Source organism: Boleophthalmus pectinirostris, unplaced genomic scaffold, assembly GCF_026225935.1.
Source record: "Boleophthalmus pectinirostris isolate CB_2022bp ecotype Guang Dong unplaced genomic scaffold, ASM2622593v1 HiC_scaffold_21, whole genome shotgun sequence".
NCBI lineage: Eukaryota > Metazoa > Chordata > Actinopteri > Gobiiformes > Gobiidae > Boleophthalmus > Boleophthalmus pectinirostris.
The window spans coordinates 13983730-13999666 of record NW_026571175.1 but is presented as its reverse complement, the minus strand read 5'-3'; the positions used below and the strand labels follow the sequence as shown (position 1 = coordinate 13999666).

Below are 15937 nucleotides of genomic sequence, written 5' to 3'. Positions count from 1 at the left end.
AATCAAGAATAAAACATAATATCAGTCAGCGACAGAAGAATATTTTGTTATTATGTTGGTAGATATTTCTGCTCGTGCATTTTTCAAATCAAATTGATATCGTAATCCTCCTTCTTTTGATCCCTCGGGTGCACTGAATAATTAGCTTCGTCCTCAAGTATTGCCTCCCTGCGAGTGAGATTTTTCAGTATGATCATAATAAGCAACGGTAAGATGCTTTATCTCATTTTTCTACAGAGCTTCACATTTAGACAACTTGGAATTGTAAATGTGTGTCAATAACGGTGCAGTTGGTTGGATATAGAAGCTTTTGCTGTTTTTTTCTGGACTAACCTCAAAACTGGATGTAGGAGGTGTACTTGTATTAAGGCTAGAATTTATTTGTACCTTGTGGTTACTGTTTTGGAATAACAAACCAAGCGGGTGACTTTGCTTTGATTTTTTATTTGCCGCTGTGTGCTGTGGCTCCAGGGGGCGCAGTTTTACATAAATCTTATATAATCTACCTTGGAGCTGGAAAAGAGGATTTGAGAGGATTTTTCTCAGCAATAAATCTCTGCTCCAATCTTCTTCCAGTCTTATCCAGTGGTGGAGACAGCTTTATGGTGGGGAATGTACTTTTTCCATTTCTGTCACTGTACCTGTTCCGTATGTTCTTTTTTCTGAGCTTATAAAATGTATTGCATTAAATAGCTGTGTGCATCAATCAGTCTTCACCAAGCCAATATGGACATTTCTGAGGTGGATTTTTTTGTTTGTTTGTTTACTATTTCCATTCGCATTAATTTTCAAAGCAACTTTTGAAGCTTTAAGAAATTGCATAAACTGTGTTCAACTACTTTTTGTATCTCTAACAATAAACTGGCTTGCAGATATTTTTTCCAGTTTCCTCCACAAAATGACACTTCAATCTATACTAATGCACAGCTGTGTACATCCCATACCATGAATCAATACATAGTCATGGCAACAAGCAGCATTTGACAGCACTTGATCATGCTGTGGTACTTCCTCCCATGTCCTTTGTGGAAAAACATGAAATAAATATATGGATGTCCTGTGTTCCGAGGGCAAAAAACAACCGTGTGGATGAAAATTACAGCAATTCTGGCAACTGGCAATTTATAAAGACTATTTCTGATGCAGTGTTGTCAGTTTGTTTTGCTTAATAAATACAACACTAAGTTAAAGCAAATTCAGTTAGACACACACTTAGGAGTGCAGGGGTTAAACCATGGCTGAAAAATAGAAAACTTTTATGAGGTCAAAACTTCAAGGAAAAAATATGACCAAGAAATCTAACCAAGAATCAAGTTCAACACACTCCACAGAAAGTAACAAAAATTGAAACACTACAATCCCAAAGTCACAGCAAAAGACACGAGCAGCACTTGTGCAGGGGTTGGCTTCGATGGATTATCTGCCATGATTGCTACTGTGGATGGCACAGCACTCTACCAACTCATCCATTTCGATGTTGGACAGAGCATGCATTCCTCTTCACCTCATATGTCCAGAAATAGGATCATTTGTATATTGGACTATAAGGTACTGCTGGGTGAATGTTTTTGCTTGTGACTGACGAATGAGAGGAAGATCATCTCTGAATAAATGATTTATTGTTTCATATAATTCCTCCCCAACAATATATGTTTAGTCATAACAAGAAAAAATAGATCAAATGTTTGCAATTTTAAGACATTATCTTAATTGGCTAAGAAAGATTTTAATCTTGTTGATTAAAGCTTTCGTATGCATTAACATTAAGACATGGAAAGGACCGGAGAATCTGTGCTTTCTCGATAGATTCTAAATCAGTGGTTCTCAAACTGTTGAGAACAACAGCAAGTACCATCTAAGACTAAATGTAACTTTCCGAGAAACACCAGGTCCATAACAGGACAGGACTTAACATATATCAGGTCTAAACTATGGCTAAACCAGGTCTAAATTATGAATCCAAAATTTCCCAAAGGAGGGGAAAAAATTTATAGAAATTGATGTTGAGTCAACACTAGAGCTGAAGTGGAGTACAACAAGAACAAACTTGTACTGTGTACCAACAATGGAACACATACCACAATTTGAGAACCACTGTATTTAACTATAAATAATGCTGCAAGATTATGTATATTCATATCAAAATCTGTGTATATTACACAGTCAGCTATACTGCTGTCGATGCCACTACATTGGCACCATTCACAAGTTTAACAACCTTATTAATATAGCTAATAAATAAAGTCTCCACGAAAGTCTAGCCCCAACAGGAGTTCATAAAAGCAGTATGAATCATATGAACACACTCCTGTAATCAGGCAAATATAATTCAATAGAATACTTTCCTGGGTTTGATTTGGTGCTATACGAACAGAACGGCAGATCAAGTCAGTGTGGTAACATGGCCAGTTAAGCAGGCACATTGGATCTGTGCCATGGAGTCAGTGTTTTTTCCCAATGGAGTTATCGGTCAGTCCCTAAAGCAACCATTTAGTCCAAATGGTATCTTTAGCAGTTATTGTTAAATGATTAATAGTCTTGTAATTAGACCTCTGATGTAAAACTTCCTCATTAGCTAAAAACAAAATATAAGAAGGCATTATAACCAAATGAACAGCCTCAAATGAGAACAGAATGCAAATGACACTACTGACAGAGCCGACAATTACTTTTCACTGTCATTCAACAGAAGGAGTTCGGCATTTGATAGGAATAATATAGGCCGATAATGTCACAGTATGGAAAGGAAAACTAACAATACCTGGACACCTTTAAGTCAGTAATAATTAAAAAAACACAAAGACCAACCATGGATTCTGCTGGTAATGGAAAAATTGTTCCAAACTCAATATGAATAGCAAGCAAACAGGCCACATGTTTTGTGCATCACAATCTGCACCATGAGGTAAGAAGTGGCATAGAAGCAATAGATACAACAAACACTAGGGTGCTTTATGCAACCAAAGAATGATTTTGTGTCCAATGGATTTGATTCGACACTGTTTTCACGTTTAAATTAAAAAATATACATCTCAATGGATCTGGGACACTAAGATTTCAAAATGGAGAATGAAACAGTAAATGTTAAGGTAAAAATTATATAAAACAGTATTAAGTCACACCGCCTTGTTTGTGTAGTAACACTTTTTGTCAACTGGCCACACTGCATTTTATGTTGACAGAGACCACTGAGCACACTGTCAGCACACTTGTGTAAGTAGTGAAGCATAGTGGCAGTATGCTGTACATGCAAGGAAAGAAGTTCACATTTTTTCTCCCATGTAATTTACACACTTAAGGCAACCTGGTAGATAAGCATATTGCAAATCTGATGTACACACTAACACTTTAAACAGCTCAGTAATTACAGTAATCTAAATGTAAACTGACATGGTCTAAATGAAGCTCTGGATATTGCCTGTCTAAGTTATGTACATACAGCGCCAATCCCTTCCCATTTACAGAAACAATTTAGAGTGTATTAAGATTCTTTAGAGGCCTTTGTTACACCTAAAGGCTGAAGGGTGTGATGAAAACGCAAATTTAAATTTGCAGATAGCAAAGTCAAATGGTCAGGGCTGGATGCATCACGAGATCACGAGCCACCAGAGACAAGAAAACTCAATAATGGCTCTATTATCCCTTAAGCTGATTACTAGACCCTGAGAGATGACTAGGCCTCATCTGACAACACTGTTTATGATGATGACAGAGGTGTGATATTCAAATTGTTATTGGAAGCAGCAGGCAAGAAATGTCCTTGTGTTCTTAGAGTTGGGGGTCACATAATTGAATGGAGGTAGCTTCTGTGTTTTCAATATTCATCCTTGTGTTCTCTTCCACAGCTCTGCTTTGATTAGCAACATCTGCTACACAACTTGAGACGAAAAATCATCTGTTTGATGAATAAAGGACGACACATATTGAGAATTAGTCTTCAAGTGCTCTGCTTCCATTTGGAACTAAGAAGAGATGGTCTGTCATGCTGTGCCTCAGCAGGTGAAACCAGCCATGCACACATAAAGCTCTAAGACTTTCACTTTGCAAGTCTTAGTCCAAAACTGTGGTTTAAAAGTACAGCATATCAACCATTCCATATTTGCTGTATAAGCAAAAAGGATAATTAGGTTACACCTGGGTAATGACAGCATCTGATCCATTTAACCGCTGGACCATAGTGACCACATGAAAAAAACACTACCTTTGTGATGCATGCTTACAAAAGTCCTAACCTGGCAGAGACCAGTGTAGCAAAAGGTAGAATGTTCATGCAAATACTTCAAACTGAATGAGCAAACCATAACTAGGGCTGTCGCGGTCATCGTAATATTATAATACTGCGGTGTGATCAGTCACACCACACAAGGGTCAAAGTCACCACAATAACCGCATTTTTTTATTTTAATGAGGTTCCATGCACACACCCCGTAGAATTTGGGTTCCAATACTGGGACCCGACCCGAACCCACGCACAAGTGTTGCATGCCACTGCAGCTGCAGTATCTGCAGGGGCGCAATGTGTTAAAGTCACCTTTTGTTTTACTATTTACACTAAAGTGCACTGTTTAGGACCTATCTGAAATGGCCTACACTCTCACAGGAAATAGTGCACATAGAAGCTTTTAATGGAGTTTGGCACTAAAGCGCCTGGATCATGGAGCGAGGAGCACCTGACGCAGCGTGTACGTGCTCTGGATGTCTCTGTCCAGTAGGGCTGGGTATCATTAAGAAGTTGGCGATACGATACATATCTCGATACATAGGCCACGATACGATACATATCTCGATACAGTGACCTTTTGATTCAATATGATATATTTCAAATCCAATCAATATGATTTAATAAAAAATAAAGCCTAAATCATGGCTGTAACACTACAAGTCTTTGTTAAACCACTTCTTGTGCAAAGTTCATATGAAACACAAACATTTTAATGATCAAAACAGTGAAAATGTCAAATGTGTTGCATATACGAGTTTCCTTTCTCTAAACAAGCAACAAAACTGTGGCACTGTAACAAAATTATTTAGTTAAATTTAGAAAAAAATACTCTTTGCGATATATCGATACAGCAGCCCACGATATCCATACTGTATCATCATATTAAATGATACGATATATCGATATTTCAATATTTTTGCACACCCCTACTGTCCAGGTGAGGAGATTAGTCACTGTATGATTCGTGTCACTGTCACGTCAGTGCGTAGATATAAAACTATTTCTGCTCTGTGTGCACATGACACCGTGTGCAGGTAACACATACAAATACAATGGTTAACTTTTTTTGTCTTTTCTAAGAACACAAGGACTTTTTTTGTTATGTGAACCTGCTTAAAGAGGTTTGGTGAACAGTTAATTCAGTAACCATTGTGGCACTCATTCAGGCCTAATTTGGGGCATCCACTTAGATATAATGGGGACATTCAAGGTAAACATAATGTATACAGGCCTACCCCTGCAGGCACCTCTGTGAGGGTTTACCGTGGATGAACGGGCTTTACGTGTCACTCACGCGAGAATAATACATTTTCTTTCAATGGTCTGTAAAACTGCCTTACCCAGGCTTGGTATATCATTAGGTATATGATATGACATATGATACATACCTCGATCATGGATCTATTAAAATAACAGGATAGGGTATTGCTAGCTTGTAGCTGCCTCCAGTTGACGAAGTGGTCACTCACTGCTGGTACAGCGGAAAAAAACCCATGGGCTGAGAGAGGATTTTTTCATAAAGCGCAATGTAATCACAAACCACTCATGTTCGGCTGACAGGGCACCTGCAACTTTAAAAAATGTTGGATTTGGTGGAAATTTTTACCTGTTTTTAGATCATAAACTTTTTCTCAGCTCAAAATCCTTCAGTTGTCTGAAAAAACGCTTTATAATCGTTAGCTCCGGCCACGCTCTGCTCCGCTCTAGGTCCTCTCTTGCCGAATGGTCAAAACGATCACGTGATACACGTGACCGTTTCACGAGACCACACTCTGTGCGTGTGTTCGTGTGCATTCGCGTGTGCCCACAGGAGAAGAGAACAGTACTGCTCGGTCAGCCCAAAGCCACTGGAAGTACCTAGCCGGGCTAGGCTAATCTGGAATCATGCGCCGTTGAGCTCAGCCCATTGATTTGAATGGGCGGCCATTTTGAAACCCTGGGGCTTCACCTCGATACATAGGCCACGATACGATACATATCTCGATACAGTGCACTTTAAATTTGATATGATATATTTCAAATTGATTAGATACAGTTCAATAAAAAATAACGGCAAAATCATGGCTGTGACACTTAAAGTGTTTGTTAAACCACTTCTTGTGTAAAGTGAATATGAAACGCAAACTTTTTAATTCTCAAAATAGTGAAAATGTCAAATGTGTTGCATAAATTAGTTTTCTTCCACAAAATAATTAACAAAACTGTAGTTCTGTAACAAAATAATTTAGTAAAATATACTAAAAAATACTCTTGGCGATATATATCGATACAGCAGCCCATGATATTGACACTGTATCATCACAATAAACAATATGATATATCCATCAGTGCCCTGATGAAGACCAAGTAGTCGAAACGCGTTGGCGTTACTTTTAATAAATTCACCTGAGTGCCTCTGCCATCATTTTTCTATTTTACGTGAATCTAGCCCTCCGGTATGATGAGCACCTGTTATGCGTAAGTTTCTTTGATCCAGTGTAGCACTCCAATTTTGTTATTTTTATTTTTATTATATATCCATATTTTGATATTTTTGCACACATCTAATTACACTATACGTGCACATGCATGTGTCTGTCTTTTAGGCCGCACATTTCCACACCACACACAACACCACACCACACACAGGTCCAGAGGCACATAAAGTTACCACAAAAGAAATTCTTGAACCGCAATAGCCCTAAGCATCACAACAGTAAAGCACAAAGAAAAATCAAGCTTTAGTTAGTTCCAGTTGCGAGTAAAGAGAAGAAAGCTGCCTACAAATACACAAAGCAATTCACTCTGCACATTTTTACAAAATAGTCCACTGAAACAGGCTGAAGAACATACAACAGGCCTGCCATGTTTGTTTTGGAGGGAGCTTCGCCTTTGGCTTCCACCCAATTCACAATGTTCAAGATTCTTGTTATTTGAAATATCACCAGAATTCATCAAAGATTAACAGCGCACAAACTACACATAAATTATCGTTTTTACTAGTTTTTTTTTTTTTCCACCAGTAGATTTCACATGTGAAATCTAAAAATGATTGCTTTTACAGGCGTGTGACATATTAAAAAGAAGTAACTGATCCCATTTTCCTGTCTATCACCCTTTTATCTTTTGATGAAACTGGATATGAAGACATGTGCTTTATCAATATAGATCGGTGCTTGGACACCTCATTAGTTCAGGCTCAGAGCTGTAAAAAGAAGAGCACTAAATTGTTTAATTAAAAAGTGACTTATCTTAAATATTCTATTATTTAAAAGCTTTAAATTAAAAAGACGAAATGCCCCTCAGTCTCTCCCTATTTCAGGGAATACAATAAGCAGCCGTACTGAGCAGAGGTGATACAGCTGCAGGATCTCAAAGGGTAAGAAGCTTCCTCAGAGATGAATGGTTGTGCAGAAGGAGAATCATCAGGGAGGCAGAGGGGTCTGGATACATTAACAACTCCGCTACATATGCTGGAGTTTCCCAATCCATGCCTGCACTCATTTGCATTTTGGCAAGGTTTCTGGGTTGTGCGGTCAGGTGGCAAGACAGATACACCTTTCCCCTAAAAATAACTCCTCATTTGTCTTAATTATGGAAAAGATGTACCCTGTGTCTCGTAATGATGTGTAAGAAAGAGGTCTCAAAGTCTTAAGGCCAATGCCAATGAAGGGCATGCTATAAGATTAAAAAAAAACCTAACATATATTTTCTTTTTTACACATTCTTTAGTCTTAACCCAAGATTCACGTAAACGATCATAAAAATGCATTCTAGCTATTACAACAATTTCAGACAAAGTTTCTTTAAATTTTGCAATGGTTATGGTAAAATTCAGGAGAGGCTGAATTGTGTTTGGATTTTATTGGTTCTGCTGTCTCATGCTACAAAGCCAGACAGGGTCTTTTCTCAGGCTTGTGAGGAAGATGAATTGCTTCAAATAGCCAGCTATTATAACAGATAATATCAGTGGCTTCTGCAAAAAACATCACACAAGTCAAAATAAAATCCTTTCTGTCAAGATGGCAACCAAACACAGCCAAATCAACCAAACACTATTCCTGATAATGACATGAGAAAAACATATAGGTTAGTTCAGAAATAAAGAAAGGAATGTATAATTGTAAGCCAAGTCAGTCAGCTCTTTTTCTAGAAGAAGAAATAGAACGAGTTAGTAGTTAGTAGTTTTCATTTCAGTGTTGGGAGGATTAAAAGTAAAAAATGACAGTCTGCAGACGTTTGATATCCCGGGTTCAACCACACAGAGACCCAATGTACAGAGGAGCAGATTAACAAATGACTCAAGCAATTACTGCTCTGACTTACAGAGAACACATGGCATGAGAAGTGCAAACTCTCTAGGTTGTTGAACTGTTTTGATTCATAGACTTTGAGACTCAAGAAAAGCTGCTTCACATACAAGAATGCAAGTTACTGGATAAAGTAGTAGTAACTACATCTTAATACAATTCAACTTCTATGTAAATTGCATTTATTAAGATTAGAAACATGTCATATTTAGCATACAGAAATAACAAACTTTTGGCAGCAAAAGCAGCTTTGAGGAAAGCATTTCTCTAGAGATCTGCAAGTATGTGACCTCAAATTCCACAGCTTATACATATGCATCTATGCCTGCTTTTATTACAACATTTTCACTGCACAGGATTCATATTCTGGACCTGTGATATGCTGATAGGGGACAAAATTATGCCTTATCCATAATGCCAATTCTGATGCTAAAAATAAAAATAGAGTAAGATCGCATTCACACTTAGTTTGGATCTGGTTTGAGTCCAGGTTAGTCCTGATGTTAACTTGTGTTTGGTCCTTTTCTCATCCTGATTGAGTCCATGTTCAGTTCCAGGTTAAATTATGGTGATTCAATTGTTGGCTTTGTCAATTTAGTATCTTGGTAGACATCAATATGATCAGACGGTTTTCAGATGATTAATTTAGTATTAATATTGTAATAACAATAGACAAATGTTACTAATAGGGCTACAACTAACAATTATTTTAGAAGTCAACTAGTCATTATTTGTGCATTGGGTCTTTTTAAATTACATTTTTAAACTAAATAATGGTTGAAATATAGTGACTGAACTGTCAACTAGTCACGATTAGTCAATCGACCTAGTTACTAAAGCACAGAATTTATCAACCTATTCACTTATTATATTTAAACAAAATCAATATTACTACCTATAGTCAAAAACTATCATTTCCTACCACAGTTATCTTCTTAGTAGAGCAGGTGCTTAAACTCAATATTGACATCTACGCAATTCTACGTGCTACAGCAGTTGAGTGGAGGTGTATTTACATTTCTCCTGCTCATTATTCCTGAAATGACCTCTAGTTCAAAATTAAGCTAGTGAGACATCTGCAAGTCCAGTCAACGATAAGTCATTTTTTCATGCAACGAGGCAACTGTTTTCCATAGTATGTTTAATTAATGAAGCGTTATTAATGACAGTGGCAGTAGAGCATTAGCCAAAGTAATGATTTTGCTGTCACTAATTACAGCAGTCACACCACTGATTGGTCACTTTATTATAATTAGGGCAGAGAAAGAAAGTGATTTTCAATTTGTCTTATTCTTTGTGGCCTTTAGCTTTTCATTTTACACATGACTTATTACGGCTAGTGCAGTTGCTGATCGGACACATCCAGAGTAAATTAATGTTTTAATGTATAAGAAGTGCACGTCCAGCGCTCAAGGCCAAAGAATAAAAAAATAAATAATAAAAATAATAAGAGCAACATGAAACACTTCTCGAACATTCCCATCTTCTGCTCCGTAATGCCCAAGGCTGCATCCACAACACAAACATAATTAAAGGACTATGCTCTAATGTTTCCTTCATACTGTATCATACAGCTTTATCTCACTCCGTACATTTCAGATTACCATTGTAATAAGACAACAAAGGGATGACACATTTGAATAAGTGTGAACTTTGGAGCGGCAACACAAAGCATCCCCATTGACTTTGTGCCATGTAAAGACAAAGGTCTTTTGTTCTCCAGAGCACAGTGATGTACGGCACATTTTATCAGAGGTTTGTTTGTCTTGAACAGGGCACCTGTCTGCTGCTTTGAAAGGCCATCAAGCTTCCATCTCCATGCTCTGAGACCAATACAACACCTTTCTCCGTAGAATAATATCAAGATTTTGGCTAATTGGACTCCACCTGAGCGTGAATTTAACCAAGCAGGTATCTTTGTTTCATTACACCACCTCATCCTTGGTATTTTCAGTGACAAAAGTTCTATTAGCTGCTAGGAAAAAATATACTAATTATTGAAACCACTATTCAGTTCAAGATGTGCATAATGAAATTGATTTCATGTCGTCATTGATTGTATAATTTTGTCCATGCAGGTTTCCATTTATTTTTTGGGTTATTTTATTTTTTTATTGTTGGTGTATAAAATGATTCTAACATAATATTTCTCCACAAAATATACTCATCTATTCTTCTCTATCCTCTCAGCAAGAGCTGAGGCAAACACGAAAACATGTTTCAATGCAAACCGGTCTATAGTTTCATAGATCTTATTTGAACCAGCAACCAGCCTAAACTAAGCACAAAGGTGAATGGCAAGGCTCTACCTGCTTCATTTGTATTCTGTAATGTTCCATGTCAAAAGTTTAAGTTTAAGTTCCTTTACAAAAACATTCCAAGGAGAGCAGCCTTGAATCTATATGTTCCCATGTTTTTTTCAGTTTTGTAGTCTGTGCCATGGACAGCACTGGTGTCAACTTTAATTACAGCTTTCTGGTACATTTCCTGTGCTGCTGCAAACCACAGCAGCTGAGATCAACCAGGCAGTGCAGTGTGTGTTTGAAATATGCCATTGTTTGTAATAATGATCTGATAATGATGATCTGATTATGTGGTACCAAAAGTTCAAGTGATATGGTAAGTAGTCATTATTTTTTGCATTTAATTACAAAATGACAGCAGATGAGATAGTTTTTTCTCCTCTCCTATTCCTCCCTGTCTCTCTCTGTCCTCCTTCCATTAAACGCTCATACCCACATAATGCCAAGGCTTGCGGTTTGGCTGCGAGCACCTGGTGAGTTAAAGGCTAGGCCAGGTGGTGCGCGGCGCTGACTGCCAATTAGAGGAGTGACCATGCGAGAGCAGACCGAGATAACTTCTAATTAACAATGGACCTCTGAGGCATAACAATTAGCCTTTCCTTCAAATAAACCCAGATAAAGGATGCATGTCGAGCCCAATGACAAAATCACTTTGCTTATTTGTCTTCTCTTGAGCCAAGTGGTACCTGGGTGCGAGAGGTAATCTAAGGCAAAGCATTACAAAGTGAAAGTACTTCATTGTCTATGCCAGGCATAAAGCAAAAGTGCAGAGTTTGACTTTGTAAAGAATGAAAGCTTTTTAAGACAAGGTCACTCATTGCGTACCTTTCTATGAGAAGAAACTCACTTGATTGAAGCTTTACAATGGAGACTAAAGGAAATGCCATTCATGCACAGTGTAATAGATTGGAGCAAAAATGGGAAGGACGGATAGAAGGAGTAGGTAACGAAGAAGAAAAGTGCAGCTAAGCAAACATGTCCATCAAATGAAAATTATATGATACTTCTGTGGATGCAATATGGAGATATATGGGCAAGTAGCAGAGCCTGGCGTCAGTGGAAGTAGCCATCTGCTGCACACTACAGTAGAGTTGTACATAATGCATCTGTCCCTGTTGAAACGCACCAGCTGTGGATTCACTTCTTCCGCCTCTCCTCTGTAGACACCTGCCAATAAACATTATCAAACGAGCACTGGTGGATAAAAAGCCATGCTGTAATTTGACATAGCTAATTGGGAGAGTGATGCGCAATCTCTACTTTGCTGATTGCACTGGGGACAGATTACTACAGCAATCACGGAACATCAGCTCTATTGTGTTATCTTGAAATTCCGATTTAGAAATCCTCCTGAATAAGTGGCAGAACTATAGCTTACAATAAAACTAGGAATGCGTCCATACATTCCCTGTCAGGCCCCATGCATTCTCCATGTGTGCCGTGTCTATAAGAAGTCTCCAACTGCCCATAAAAAAAGTGTGCTGAGGTGTTACTTGGAAAACATCCAGCTGAGTTAAGTGGAAACAGAGGGCAAATCAAAAGCCACGGGGACGGCTAAAGAAGAAGAGAGAGGAGCTGAGATGGGGTCAGAACAAGACATACCTACCATTAGTGAAACAAACATGCAGCAGACCACCTCTCAAGCGATGGAAACATTTGTGGTTTTACACTATAGCTCCAGTGCTAGTGGTAAAGTTTTGCTTTTACAGGGTCCGATTTACTTTGTGGTGAGACACGGCCATCCCTCTGTCTGCAGCTCTGAATACCAGAGCTGAATAACTGATTACTGTCAAGCCTGCACTGACTTAACCCAAGCCACAGCAGCTGAAGACCAGAGGAAATATCTGGCTGGGAAGATCTTTTAGCAGGGAGAAGGATCATTAAAAACTGTAAACTTTGGATGCACTGGATGTTCATGTGTATAGTAAGTATATGCTTTGAAGTTGAGCATATAGCCTAGTTTTGTTAGACTCTGACTTTTTCTTCATCTGGCTGACAGCTGCTGAAACCCTCCATGATTCATAGTGACTCAATGCTTCTACCCTATATTCCACTGTTCCATTTTTTTTTTCTTTAGACCAAGCACAGGTCTTTAATGGAAATGTATAGCAAGATCTTGAATAGTAAATGGCTTTCAAAATTACTCTTGCTATAGGCAGCATTCATGTCACATCACAACATATAATGTCTACAGTTTAAAACTGACCAGGAGGGTCTGACTCCAGATTTGTTGTCCTGGTTTAAGGCTAATGTTTCGGTACTGGACCTATCCACAGAAACTGGCACAAAGTTTGAAATCCACTAAGCTGGCATAAATAAACAAAAAGTGTCAAAATGTGGTGTCATTATTCAATCCCAAAGACATGATTGAGGTCATCTGAAGAAATTTACACAATAAGATTAATGTGGCAAGTTTGAGGAGCCAATTCCTAACAAATAATGATACCATTGAACATTTTGTTATTCCTTTCAACAGTAAATCTTCAGTAGTTACATTAGCCCCTGCTAGGCCTGTTGCAATAATTACTATATCGACTGATCATTCAATATATATGTCGCATGGAACAATAACTTTTGGGAGTCAATATTTATTGTGAGTACTTTTTTCTTTGGATTAGTGGGATTTTTTTTCCTGCAGATTTTATTTTAAGATTTTAGCTGTCGAAGATTGAATTATGAACTAAAACAATACAATTACTAAAGTATTACATGCTGTCATTTTATGCATTGCAGCCCATGTTTTTAACAATATTGTACATTTTGGAGGACAATTCTGTTTTATGGATTGGTTGCAATACAGTACAGTATTATTGTTTAGAGTCTATATTTAGCTCAGAAATATACTGAGCTAATGTGTTATCGTGACAGGCCTAGGCCCTGCTCTCCATCTGAAATTCTGACATAAATTAAGGAACATATTGCTTAAATGGTTTAGTTTAGTTAGTCTGCATAAACACCTGATGACATTTTTTGAGAAAAAATCAAATACATACTGTATGTTGTAAATTTCTATACTTTTGTGGGTAATTTGACATTTCTGTTGGATTGACATAACATCTTCTAAATATCGACATTGGAGCTATTCATTTTTGTTAATATCCCCCATAGCTTACATGGTGTGTACATTAAATGTGAGAATATCCACAACTAGACTGACTGAAGAGCACATCATGATCATTACTCTTTAAATGGCTCCCTGCGCCTTTTACTGTAACAAATGACAAACTTCCACGTGCAATTGGTTTCCCTGATAGATGCCCCAATCTCATCTCATCCCTAAATACTGCAGCGCTGTCCCACAAGGTCATGCCATCAACTCTGATAGAGGATCAGATGAGAACAGCTTAATGTGTTCTGCTTGCTTATTATTTATAACGATAAAGATGTTTCAGTGGAAATTAAGTAGTCCGCCGGAAACACCTTCATTAGTGGATGAGGTGACATGTCATTGGAAATGCACAACAGAGGGGATCATTTCAAAACCCATAAGCAATAAGCAGCAGTGTTTATTCACTCAAGGATATTACACTGACAGTGGGATGGCTGTAATTAATTTTAAGGCATTGCATAGACTGGTATTAGATTTCATATTTGATGCACTCACCAGAGTTGTTTTCAGGATATTCAGTGGGAGTAGGCACATCCAGGTTGTGATTTATTTCGCCTCTGCCTGCACATCTGCTCTGCGTTCAACAGTTGCCCGAGCCTGGTCCACCTCTGCACACGTTTTTTTATTCTTTTTTTTTTTTTTTTTTTTGAAGTCACAGTTCTGCAGTGTACACCAGCCCCCACTCTATAAGAAACCCAGAAATCAAAACCAGCCAGCCTTCTGAAAAGAAAAAAAGAACACAAAAAAGAATTGCTTTTACTCCGCATGGGACCGCTGACCAGACCAGACTGCGAACCGCGCTACTTTCTCTCTCAACAATTTGAACAACACGTTATACGACGATAATAAAACTACTCGACCTACCAAACGTGTCAAACTGTGTGTTCATGAGGAATATGGACTGACATTAGCGTTAAAAGCCGCTGTCGCCACGCTAATGCAATACCGTGGTGGGCATGCTCTGTCCAATAACATGCGCTGAGATTAAAGCTATAATTAGCATACGAGCTCGCACTAAAGTTAGCATACAAGGCTCAAAAGCACGTTGTTATCCGATACTCACCTAAAAAAAACTCGGGGAGAAACTCACAAGTCCCGCTGTTCCGTCTCTCCACAGCAGAAGCAGGAGCAGAAGCAGTGGCTGCGCTGAATGAAAGTAACGATGTGCGATGTGACTAGTCCAATTTAAAGCCCCGGCATCTCCTGCGCGCCGCGTGTCTCCTCCTCTCCGCGCGCGTCTCGATCGTTCGGACGGATGAAAAGCGGCGCGAGGACCGTCCCCGCCTCCCGCCGCGCACGAGGACAGCGGCGCACGAGGAGGACAAGTTGGCAGAAGCTCGAGTTGTGGCGCTCTGTTGTCTCTGGGCTGGGGAAGGCGTTTGGATTCCCGAGCGCAGCCTGGACACGAGGGGCACCGCTCTCTCCCCGGTACGCCCCTCAGCATCTTCACTCTACACACACACACACACACACACACTCACTCACTCACTCCCACTTCAGGGTTTGTTAAGCATGCATGTCCAGGTGCTGCGAATAGCCCCCAGACTATTATAGAAATGAACAATGAAGTCCTATAGCCCCTCATATTCATTTATGGACTGCATTAACATCGTCTACATGGAAATGTTTTATTAAACACCGATGAGCACGGTTCATTAAAGAGACAGTTTGTAAGTGGGGCAGGAGGAGACCTATGGAAGGTTAGACCTTTTCCATATAATAAGAATAATTTATCTGAGTGTTAGGATAAATAACTATATGCGTAACTATTTTGTATAACCACGGCTGTAGTTCCTTATTGTACTGAGGTCATGTGAAGATAAGGGCTATGATCACAGCTGTGAGACAAAAACAAATCCAATTTAATAATAGCACAAGAACTACTAATAGGGATGAGGAGGGTTAGACACTGATAAAACTAGTATAGTAATAATATATAATATTTCATCTGTAGCAATTACCTCTGTTATCTGTCTGTGCGAAAGCCAAGAAACATTGTTTGTCCTGAAAAATA

At 38.6% G+C, this 15937-nt stretch overlaps 1 protein-coding gene across 1 annotated transcript in view; it reads right to left on the bottom strand.

The window, feature by feature from the left end:
* Positions 1-15153, bottom strand: part of LOC110167397 (CMP-N-acetylneuraminate-beta-galactosamide-alpha-2,3-sialyltransferase 1-like) — a 55251-nt gene extending 40098 nt beyond the window's left edge. The window contains 2 exon segments of the mRNA XM_020932738.2: positions 14419-14643; positions 14987-15153. The gene's annotated coding sequence lies outside the window, so the exon portion shown is untranslated.
* Positions 15154-15937: the final 784 nt, after the last annotated feature.